This window comes from Equus przewalskii, chromosome 16 (assembly GCF_037783145.1).
Source record: "Equus przewalskii isolate Varuska chromosome 16, EquPr2, whole genome shotgun sequence".
Taxonomy (NCBI): Eukaryota; Metazoa; Chordata; class Mammalia; order Perissodactyla; family Equidae; genus Equus; species Equus przewalskii.
Window position 1 is genome coordinate 26,797,146 of NC_091846.1, and position 12,721 is coordinate 26,809,866.

Sequence of the window (12,721 nt, forward strand, 5' to 3'; positions counted from 1 at the left end):
CTAAGGCTAGAATTAGTGACTGTGTCGGGGATGCATTATTTTATGGTTCTTTCTTCTTTGTGCTGCTCTCTCTCCTCTTAACTGATGATCTGGCTTAACCCTTAGAACCTCAGGTGGAGTGAGAAGATCTAACAAAGTGTTTCTGGGAGGAGATTATCATGCTAACACTGGTTTGGTTAAAATATGATTTTTCTCTTTCTTAGTGACAGAAATGGCTGGAGGAGTCTCTGACTTTCTTCCAAAGGCACCCTGACATGTTTGCTGAGGACAACTCTTCATTGTCAAAAGCTGAAATTTTAATGGGTGTTCTTAACATAAGTCATTCTCCATGGACAGTGTGCTACGTGCTGGCTGCTGTGGAAGGCTTCATGCATATCAGGGAAGGGGAAACATGGTTTGTGCACCATCCTTTTGAGGCAAAGCATTTATCTGACACCTTTGATCAAAATATTGTGGCTGGAGCTATATACTATCCAACTTAACTCAAGTTTATAATTAGTAGTTTCAACTGTCGAAGAATTGAAAAAAGAGAGTTATTCTATCACAAAGAAAGATCCATCACCTAGGGATGTTTTTAATATTGTGTTTTGAAAGTATGACAGATCAGCATTTTTATGGTAGTGGAGCGTTTTCTGTGCTTTTTAGAGACCCAAAGTAAACACTTTCAAATGTCAGAAAGCTCTAAAATCCAAACAGGCTGTAGTCTCTTTAGAGAGCAGACCGGCTAGATTTCACAAATTGAAAGATCCTGCCATAAATTTATTGTAAACAAGAAGCCTGGAAAAGGCATGTATGCAGTTCAATAAATATCAAGCTCTGGATTTCTAGCTTTTAAACTCAAAAGATGTTTGAAGTGCATAATCATACCCTAACTCATGTTATCATGATTTACAATCTACTTAATAAATTCTGTTTCTCTTCCTTGCAGCTCTGATTGTGGGAAGGGAGCAGAGTAGACGTGTAGGTTAAGTGCTGATCCCCCCTCTACAAGGTACTTGTCTCCCAGTATCTCAGTTTTTCTCCTCTAAATCAGAGGAATTAATGATTCTCATTCTACTACTTTTTATAAATAGATGAAGATTAATTGCTTAATTATTGGGCCACATCTAGATATGGGTAAAATTAACTTTGGGAGTTATGTTTGTCATTTCAGGCAATTTTAATTTTTTTTAAACGAAGGGTCTCTTCTCAAGCAGTTATTTATTGGATATAATTTTGTCCATTTTAAAGCATATTAAACACTTATAACTGCGTGTGAGAGAAAGGTTAGGTAAAAATGATAGAGCTCATTGGACTGAAGATCATCTGATTTTTAAAACAACAATAGAGGTAAAAAGATTACAAATGAATTATGACGTGGACGAAAAGCACTGATGCCGATGTTATATTAAAATGTGTTACTTTGATGACTCTTCACAGTTAAGTGTAAGGAATTTGCCCCAATATTGACCTTCCTGTTGAGGATTTGGTTATTGCATAATTTTTACTCCAAGTTTCCAGACCACTAATTACACTTTTAGGTTTTAGTTGTAGTTTTTTCTCTGTCTGTTCTGCTGAGTTTAAAAAAGTTCTTGGAGAGACCAATCAGGACTTGACATAGAGGTATTTGGTTCAGATTGTGAATAAACAAATTGATTTCTTGGATGGAATAACATTTTCCATTGGCTGTCTCTACCTCTAGGAGGGCAGATTGTTCCGCTCGTTCTTATGTTAGATAGTCTGGGCCTGGTCCCTGAAAAAATGATGATAGACAGGACTGTAGTCACAATAATTGGCATAATAAAACAAGTCCCATAATAATAATGGCATACGCTTAAATTTTACAGTACTTTATAATTTTGAAAGCATTTTCACACACACGAACATTTAAAGTCATTTCACTTAACATATAAGTGTAGTTCAATAAGTTATTACACTTTTCAAAGATCGACACCTTCTCTTCTGAGAGTGGAAACAATGTCTTATAATTATTCTCCTCTACAGATAATGCTAGGTTCCTAGAGTCCTTAGCTTCTAGTCCTAGCTCTTTGTCTGTCAGAAATAATACTTTATTCCCCAAATGGCCAGTGTTCTTTCTGTATTGCTGTAGATAGAAGTACTTGAGCAAAAAAATCACATGCTAACAGAAGATAGATACGCTATTGCCATTGAGAAGAGTAATTTGTATATTCCAAACCCGGAAGTAAAATAGATTTATGCACCCTGGGTGTTCATCTTTCTTAGAAATATTAGTAGAATTCAGGTGATATGACAAGTTTAAAGTTATTTGACCTATGCATTGATGGTTTTCCCTAAAATGGCTATACCTAAAATGTTCAAAATACCTAGAAGTTATGACAAAGTTCATTGAGTTTTACCCCTTATGACCGTGGAATAATCATCCTTTTCAAGAAAGCCATATGACATCATAGAGAAGTTTTGTCACATTATTTTAAGAATATAGAAATCTGGTGTCAAATATAAACTGACATATTAATCCATGCTAATAAATAACAAATTGGGAAAAATGTAAACATTAACATCTTCAGAGCTCCTTACTTATATTCAACATTTGTATAAGAAAGCCTGACTTTAGTAGCTAAGATATGTAGTTGAAATTTGGCTTAGAAAAACGGACATTTCTTAAATTTTCTATTTTTTTCATAGAAATGATGGATTTTATTTTATTTATTTCTTTTATTGAAGTATGATTGACACACAATATCTTATTAATTTCAGGGGTACATCATAATGATTTGATATTTATATACATTACAAAATGATCACCATGATTAAACTATAGTTACCATCTGTCACCATGCAAAGTTATTACAATATTATTGACTATATTCCCTATGCTGTACATACCCATGACTTATTTATATGTGGAAGTTTGTACCTCTTAATCCCCTTCACCTATTTTGCCCATCCCTCCAACCCCCCCCCACCCCTAGTAACCACCAGCTGGTTTCCTGAATCCATGAGTCTGTATCTGTTTTGTTTTGTTTCTTCATTAGTTTTGGTTTTTAGATTTCACATATAAGTAAATGAGAAGATATTTGCAAATCATACATCTGGTAAGGGGTTAATATCAAAATATATAAAGAACTTGTACAACTTAATATAAAAAAAACCCTCAATTTAAAAATGGACAGAGGACAGCCCTTTGGCCTAGTGGTTAAGTTTGGCATGCTATTCTTCAGTGGCCCAGGGTCATGGGTTCAGGTCCTTGGAGCAGACCTACACCACTCGTCAGCCATGGTGTGGCAGTGACCCGCATATAAAATAGAGGAAGACTGGCACAGATCTTAGCTCAGGGCTAATCTTCCTCAAGCAAAAAAAGAGGAAGATTGGTAATAGATGTTAGCTCAGGGCTAATCTTCCCCTGCAAAAAGAATTTTAAAAAAAGGCAGAGGACTTGAATAGACATTTTTCCAAAGAAGACATACGGATGCCCAACAGGCACATGAAAAAATGTCAGCATTACTAATCAGGGAAATGTAAATCAAAACCACAATAAAGTTCCTATTCTTAATTATCATCAGTCACAAGTTATTCTGATACTGTAATATGCATGATGATTATAAAGATCAAGCATTTAAAAATAAGCTCAGCAAATAAAACAGAAAAATCTCTTTAGAAATTGTTATAATAGGTGAGATTTGTTTTCCATCCATCAGTGGTTTTGTTTTGCTTTTCAGAGTGATCTGAAGGGACGCTCACTAGGATGGCATTTTTTTGTTTCGTTTTTCCATAAATCTTAAAAGGTTGGTGATACTCCAACAGTTGTCTTAGTTCCCCTGGTCTTGGTTACACATAGCTCACCCTTGGATGTTCTGCTGTTTCCAGTTGATTTCGTCCAAAGCGTTAATTTGGAAGCTCCCAGGCAAAATAAGAGAAAGATTGCTGCCTTTTGTTTCCTTAACTAAGCAAGTTATCCTAAAGTTCTGCTGAAGATGGATTGAATTCCCCACCCTCACTCCCCAGAGTGTATCTTTGTGGGTACTGGAGCTGCAGCCTCCTAGTTTCCCTTCACCCACCTAAGCCTTTCACTTTTCTCCCATCAGGCTCTTTGGATCCCAAGGCCCCATCCTGCATCCATGAGAGAGAGCCCTAGGCCATGGGAGCTTCTGAGGTCCCCAAACTCATGCCTTTTGTGTCAACAGCTGAGGAGCTGCTAAACCTCTGGCAGGCACTGCCAACAAAAACCACTGCCAACAGAAGGAAGCGGGAGATGAGTGTTTGATGTCCAAAGCTGGAATTCAAAATTACTTTTTGTTTAGGGAGCGTTGCCCTTGACGCTTCCCCCTTGCTCTGCTTTGGGCTTCTTTTTGTTCTGTGAACACATCAAGCTTTTCCAAGCCTCAGCATCTCTGCTCTTAACTGTTCTCTCCGCCAGGAACTTCCTGCCACTTATTTTCTGTCTCATCATTCAGATATCATCCAGATGTCACTTCCTCTGAGTGGCCGCCTACCCCATGAAAACACTCACTCTTGCTTGCTTCATAGCACTTTTCACTGTCTGAAGTAATCTCATTCAGCTGTTTGTTTAGTTTTATGCTCCGTGTCCCTCACTCCTCTTCCTCACACTGAAATATATGCCTCATGAGAGTAGAGACCTTGCTTCTCTTTGTCCACGACTATCTCCCTTTCTTAGGAGAGCGATGCCCTGGTGGTGGGAGTTTGTCAAATGTTGAATGAATAAGATGCATGAATGAGATTGATGATAGTATTATGACTCTGCCTTAGCAGCATTTCTTGTCAGAGGCTGCAGAGACCAGCTTGGAAAGTTCTCTATCCTGCACAGTGGGACAGGTGTTTCTCTTTTCAGATATTTGCCTTGGGTGTAAACTTTTGGAACAACTTTTCTTTCTTAAGTTAGGGATTACCTCTACTTCTGTGATAACAATTATTGTAGTATATTAATTGAGAGCAAAGAATAAGTAAATATTTTCTCTTTTAAATAAACCGAGTTGAGATGTTTGAGAGGTTAACTCCTTGGCAATCGGCATTTTTAAAGTTATTTCCTCCTTCTGTCCAATTGCAGCCTTTCATTGCACTCACGCTAGTTTACTCATTGTCCCTGGGGTAACCTAGTGGTTTTTGTCAGGCTCTTCCCACCTCTGGAATGCACGCACATTTGTCTTTGCTTATTCTTGGCATCCTACTCAAGTCCTGCTGATTCCCTGCTGCATTTCTTGACTGCTCCTTCGGGCTCACATTTCTGTGGTCACATAATACATAAGTAAGGCTTATTGGACTTTATCACACTCTAACTTATATTGCTCTCTATGTTAATTATTATTAACGGGTCACATTTATTTAAAACTTGCTGTGTGCCAGGCACTGCTCTGTGTAATAACTCCTTTTACCCTACAGCAGTCCTGTGATATAACTGCTTTTACTAATTCTGACACACCATACCTGTCTGTATCTTAGGGATAAGGAATCCTAGCCCCAGGAAGTCAACTGGCTCTGGGTCATACAATGGCCATGTTGTGGGGGCAGAATTGCACCTTGCAGCTGGCTTCAGGGCCCATGCTCCGCGTCCCCAGCTGCGCAAATCCAGGCGAGCATGTTCTCGGCCGGGCTCATGCCCTGTCATTCTGTGCACATCAGTGGCAAGCCCAGTCAGTGCCCTACACAGAGTACACCCTCCATAACATACACTGGTGATAGTGATAATGGGTAGGACACAAAGCCCCAAAATATAAGATCTCAGGTAATCACTCTGAAGATGCAAAAGGAATTCTAGGAATCCACTGAATTCTTTCATCAATGAAATAATTTTCTAGGTCTGTCTTTTGGTTACTTACTGTGCTCTCTCCCCTGCTTCTCCCAGAATTGTTGGTAGGGAAGGACGGGAACAAACACAAGAGTAAAGAAATTTTGTTTACTGCCTTTTGAGTGGCTTCTTCTAGATACAAGGAGCGGGTCCTTTTGGGTCGGGATGCTGACTGAGAATGAGGCTGCCATGTGAGAGTGAACACTTTATAGAGGGCTTCTGGAACTTTGTGAAACTTGAGAGGGTTTCCACCGATTTGTCTTGGTGACCTTGTTACCTAAGACAAGCATAGCACCCGATCAGAGCAGGTCACGGTTGGCACCATGTGTGTTTTACAGTTACTGATATATTGTTTAAAATGTTTTCTTTTCCAGAAGACTGCCCCCACCCAAAAACAAAACCAAAGTCAACAGCCAAATGAAAAATTAGAAGAAGTATTCGCAATACCTACAACAGATGATGGGCTAATTTCCTTGCTAAATAAAGGGCTCATATGTATCAAACGATAAAAAGTAACAACCCAGAGGAAGATAATAATTAAAGAATGTGAAGGATCAGTCCAAAGAAAAATGCAATGGCCAAGAAACATGTCCTTAGTCATGTTGAAAGAAAAAATTAAAATAAGACATTATTTTCAGTTGTCAGTTGGAAGCAATTTAAGCAGGTGCTACTATCCAGTGATGGTGAGACGTTGTGACACTGTTGGAAGGAGTGTACATTGGCAAATATATTTTGGAAGAGTTTTAGTTGTAGCTATATAAGATATGCAGCTATAACGGCAAGATAGCATATTGCATCTTCTTTTGCAATAGTCAGAACTTGGAAATACCCTGAAAGTACACCAGTAGGGATATAGGTATCATAGCGACCTGTTCAATAGGCTGCAAAGTAGCCATTGAAAAGAGCAAGTCAATCTCTGCCAATAATCTGGACCAAGGCTACAGGAATTTTAGATATAGTTGAGCATATTCGAATAAAATAGCAAATGTTTCCATGTAGTTTAAGCATGTACCAGCAAATATGCACATGTGTAAATATGCAACTATATATGCTTGTATAAGCATGGGCTGGACATGAAACTTTATGGTTATTATCTCTAGGAAGTGAGATTATGATGAGAGGAAAGCCTGCATTTCTTGCTTAACTTTTGAACCAGCTGAAACTTTTACTTTAATCATATGTTAGTTTTAAAGAAAAACTCTAGTTAAAATATATTCAAAGCACTTTACTAAAGAGAGTATGCTTCAGCATTTTGAAAAAGAATCTAATTCTTAACCCAAAGAATTAGATATTTTTCCTTGTGGTCCATTCTCCTGGCATGTTGTAATTCCTGTTAGCAATTAAGATTTTCTTTGTTTTAAATTATAAACACCACACATTTTGCTAACCTCCTCCATGACTCTCTCTCCCATCAGTTCTGAGTGGTTCCTTTCCTGCTGTATTACCTTTGGCAACTGACTTGAAGGAGGAAGTTCCATATATTCTCTCAATTATGATCCTTGTTCTCCTGTTCATAGTTTTGGATATTTATGATTTGGGTTAATTTATATATACACCTCAGGAACAATAGAGGAAGCATATTTCAATAAGTACTGCTTTTCAGAAGTTGTCTGAACTGCCTGAGAGACAGTGAGGTCTAAATCTGCAGAATCTGCTGTGGATTTGGGGTCCATAGATTTAATTTTAAGTCCCCCTGAACACTGTATTCTCTTCCATGTTGTGCAAAAAGTAAGGTTGTACACAGAATACTGGATTCCAGTGTGGTTGTCAAGAGCCAAAGGACAAAAATGGTTTTTATTAAAGAAGAGAATTGAGCTTTGAAAATGAGAAAAAACTGTAAAAATACCAAGTAAGGGTGCGTGTATTTGGAGGGGCTATTTTGGTGACCTGTGAGGAATCAGTAAGCTGGAGGGTGTGTCTAACTCTGAACACCATCCCCTGCTTCCGTGAACAGACACAGCTGAATTCTGCTGAGACTGGCCAATAGGCCAGATGTGTGTGAGTTTCCCAGATTTAGCTAAGTGAGAGGTGCAGTGAGCTGGAACGTCCCCAGTAACATATTTTTACTCTGTTTGTGGCACCTTTTTTGTTATGGAAGCCGAATTCTTTGCAGAGAAGAGGGGCAATGGATGGGGGGCTGAAACAAGAGAAGTTTTCTCATGTTGCTTCTGTTGTCTTTAAGGCAACAAAGTGTGGTTAGAGGATAGAAGTACATGATTAAGTGGCAGAAAAGAAATGCTGTTTTATCAGAAAGATATCTCAGTCCCAAAAGCTATGTTGGCCAGCTGGTAAAAGGAAGTCTGCTACATGAAAATACCTAAAAACCAAGTCCGATAGTTTTCTTGTGAAAATCTACTGCTCTTTAATCTTTGTATCTTTTGTTGATTTTCCATCTATAATTTGCCATAATGATCTGTTTTCCCTTTACCTGGGAGAGCGGGGGGAAAAAAGATTGAAAAAAATGAATTGCTCAACCTATTTAGTGTTGAAAGGTAGAAGTGTGTCTTTGTCACAGAGGTAAAAACAGATAAAGGAAAGCCTGCCAGAGCAGCTAAGGGAAATCAGTGACTAGTTCACAGTGATCTATGATAGGAATGCTGAACTTATCCTGACACCCCCATGCAAACCCAGACCCATCCTGGGAACATTCCGGCTCCTTCAGTGCTGTGCTGGAATCTTAGTGCAGCCCGAAAGCCAACCCAGCCTTGCTACGCCTCAAGGAAGTGAGTAACCAGCTAATTGTTTTCAAATTAACTGCTGCTTGAACAGGGACACCCAGAGGAATAGCTCACACTGGAGACTGCAAAATTCTTCTGAACAGTCAAGCCCCGCCATCAAAACGACAGCTGATGGCCTTTCGGCTGAAAACCCAACAGTGGTCAGAAAGGTGCTTATGGAGAGTAGAAAGGGCAGCTGCCAGCTAGAAGCCTAGCAAAGACCTTTGCTCTTCTCCCCAGAGGTACCCAAATCAGCAGATGTTGCCTTCTTGATCACTCAGCCCCATGTTGGTTTCCCAGCCCTCAGGATGTACCTCAGACGCATCCTTCTAAGCAGCATTGGCTCATGGTGCAGCTCTTATGGATGGGATGTCCCCTCTAAGTCTTCTCTTTGTTGTGATTTCCTGCAGTGGGATCTTGGGCCTAGATTTGCTGAAACTTCATAAGGAAGGAGATATATGTGAGTGTGAAAGAATATCAGTTCTAGTAAGCAGTATGGCCCCATCAAATGTAACCTTCTAATAAACAGTCTTCCTGTATCTTGTTTCTCACCATTCCTGTTTTTTCTACTTACAGCTGCAAAATGTCTTCTGTTTTCAGCCTAACTCCTTAAGCTATTGGAACCTGGCAGGTTTAACTGTAATGTGTCTTAGGATGTCATCCTTGCCTGTGATGGGGGAGGTCAAAGATGAGGTGCTATTTCTAGCACTGAATGAAGCTCCTGATCGTGCAGGGTGTCCGATTCCATTCAGAACCAGAAGCTCACTCAAAGCCACCATGCTTCTCACCTCTGCCAAGTTTGCCTCTCCGAGCATGGAGCCATCCCAGACCGGAGGTCCTTCCTCGTGCACTCATTTCTGTTCCTGCCAGGGAGTTTCTTCTTCCAGAACCATCCTCCAAATGCCCTTTTCCTGAAATTGTGGCTTGCTCCTAGGTCTTCTGAAACCCATTTTCTATAATCTGGATTCCTGGTAGCCTCAGACTTCTTAATAGAATCCTGGCCATAAGTGGAACTTGCCTTGTATATAGAGGACATCTTTCCTTTGTAATTTCTATACCCAAATGCTCCTGGACTTGAAGATGGTAGGCACATTCTCCTGACTCGCCGTTTCTTCTCCCGTCTTCAGTAAAAACTTTCCCACCTTGAGGCTCGTGCAGTCCGCCACTGCCCTTCCCGGTCATTGGGGTGGGACTTTTCTACCTTACCCACCTCTGCTCTGCAACGGGAAGCCTCTCCTGCTTCACGTTGGACTGTGTGCTTTTACCTCCATGTCCTTGCTTTTCCTCTTGATTGGAATATTTGTCGTTTTTCTCTCTCACCTACTCAGATCCTGTCTAGCTCAGGTCATTTACCTTTCCCCTAGTCCGTTCCCCGAAAACTCCTGCCAGTAGACATTTCTTCCTCAAATCTCACTATAGACCTTCTTTGGCACATAATTATATGCAGCGCTTGTGACAATCGACTTTTATTTTATATAATTTAAATCTTGTAATGCCATTTAATTTTTTAAGTGTCGTATGCCTTACTCGTCTACTTAGATTGTCAAGCTCTTCAAGGATAGAAACTTCTGGGAACTTTCTTTTATGTAATTACCATCAAACCTATGTCTGATATTTGTGTCTGATAAATATATGTTGAATGAAAGAAAGAATCAATCATGAATAAATATTTTCAGATGTTTGGGAGCCTTGCCTTCTTATTTTGCTGATTTGCCAGCTAAATTTGACCTTTCTAAACAAAATTCTTGATGTGACCTCTTAGTTCTCAGCTTTAACTTGCTGTGAGGGTTGGGGGAGTTACAGTAAAGTGATTGGAGCTCAGAAGAAAGCAATACATTTAATTAAACATTGTAAGTACAAAGTAAAAGTTGTAGTAGAGTCAAAATAGTGTCTGTATTCACTACCATCTCTATAAATAAGGAAACACAGTGTCCTTAAGGGCAAGCCTCCTGTTCTCTGTATTGATCACTGCAAAATGCTTCTTTTGAGGTTTGCTCCTTATTAGAAAAGAAAAATAATTAATTCTATAATTAAAACAATTGGACAACTAAGCCCAGTAACTTTCTTTAATTTCCTGCTTGTTTTCTGAGAAGCATCAAAGAGAATGGGGGAGGTTAAGGGTTTAGAAAAAAATACTACTTTTTATGTCTCATGATACAGTTAGAGCTCACCATGGGACGCTTTTTGCTCTGCTTTGAACGTCTATTGGCATCCAAGTACTTTTCATTTTAGGAAACCATCTCCAAGGAGAGTATTTTAAGTAAGGGGAGATTTGGGAAGATTGAAAACTGTTAAATATAGGAGGAGGTAGGTTGTAAGCGCTGACCCTTGCTGCACTTTGATTTCTCTGCTCTGTGCTATCTCTATAGAGCAGTCTGTCATCCCTAACTGCAGTGGAGCACATTCATACATATTTACCAGTTGCGAATTATAAATGTGCAGCCCAGAGAGCAGCAGTGTTCTTTGTCTTCTGCTTTTTTCCCGCACTAGTGATTCAGAAACTCTTAACACATCCAGAATTTGGAGGCTGGTTTTATAATTGTCATTTCCTTTGTACACCAGTTACGTCTTTGTAATTTGAATGGAATCTTATTTTCCAGTTTGGAAGCTTCCGTATAGGTAGACTGAGGTTTTCTCCATCCAGTGTCAGGGCTCTGATATAATGACTTATTAAGGTACTAGGAGGAATATTGATCCTGCTAATAGCTTCTGCTTTGCCATGCAGTGTTTTACATTTTACTCAGCTGAAAGACCATATTCCCTTTCTCGTCATCTGATTGACCGTAAATGCTTTGGCCTTTCCTCTGCAATTATCTCACTTACCAAAGCAGTGGGTAAAAGTCAAGTATTTATAGACTAATTAGTGAAGTCAACATGTCGAAATAGAGTACTTTAAATAATACAAAGAAGTATTGTACAGTACCGTGAAATTAGCAAAGTTAGGTAAAAAGAAAAAAGCAAGGGATGAGGACGCCAGTGGTTGAGGACACATATGCTACTGATGGCACTTGTCTTTTGTGTGATGATTAGTACACAGCAAAGGAAATGTTGTACTAATAGCATTTTTCCTCCATACCTTCTCTCCTTGACCTAACTTCTTTTCACTTACAAAAGCTTTGGGATATTAATGGGTTGTGAGTTATTTTAGATTCATTTTTTAGCATTAGTATCTCAAGGTATGTACGGACAGGAATATATCATTTAACACTTGAGCTCTTGGGTAGAAAGACATGATAAAAATGCAAGTATCATTTTCTTGTATATAAAGCTACTTTGTGTTTTCAAAATGTCTTAGATGTTTTAATTATTGCCAGGGTATAATTAGCCCAATTTTGAAAATAAGAACATCACTGATGTAACAGAAAGTGTATTGGGCTGGAAGTCAGAAGACCAGGTTTGGTTCCTGGCTTTGTAACCAGATGTGTTGTCCTTGTAGTGGTCATGCACATGCTCTGGGCACCCATTTCATCATTTTGGAACTAGCGATACAAAAAAATTATAAAAATCCAAGGAGACAATGAATGTCCAATTACTTCGTAAATTGTATAGCATTATAGATATGTAATTCTTTTTTCTCCCCTTCCCCCCAGGTTTATTGAAATATTATTGACATATAATATATGTAAGTTTAAAGTATATAATATGATCATTTGATGCACACATATATTGTGAAATGATTACCACAATAAGATTAGTTAACACCTCTATCTCCTACATAATTTCCAAATTGTTTTGGTGGTGATAATATTGAATATCTACTCTCTTAACAGCTTTCAAGTATATAATACGGTATTGTTAGCTGGAGTCATCATGCTGTACATTAGATCCCAGAACTTACTCAACTTATAGCTGGAAGCTTATAGACTTTGACCTAGCATCTCTCCATTTCTTCCATATGCCACTCCCTGGCAACCACCATTCTATTCTCTAATTCTATGAATTCAACTTTTTAAAATTCCACATATAAGTGAGAACATACAGTATTTGTCTTTCTCTGTCTGACTTATTTTACTTAGCATAATACCCTCAAAGTCCTTTCATGTTGTCACAAAAGGCAGGATTTCTTTTTTTTATGGCTGAATATGTATATATATATATATACACACACATACACCACTTTTTCTTTATCTATTCATTTATAGACGGACACTTAGCTTGTTTCCATGCCTTGGCTATTGTGAATAATGTTGCAGTGAACATGGGGTACAGATGTCTCTTTGAGATAGAGATTTCATTTCCT

At 38.8% G+C, this 12,721-nt stretch overlaps 1 protein-coding gene across 32 annotated transcripts in view; it reads left to right on the forward strand.

Moving 5' to 3' along the window:
• ENOX1 (ecto-NOX disulfide-thiol exchanger 1) overlaps window positions 1–12,721 on the forward strand; it is a 536,764-nt gene that overhangs the window by 191,482 nt on the left and 332,561 nt on the right. The window lies entirely within an intron of this gene.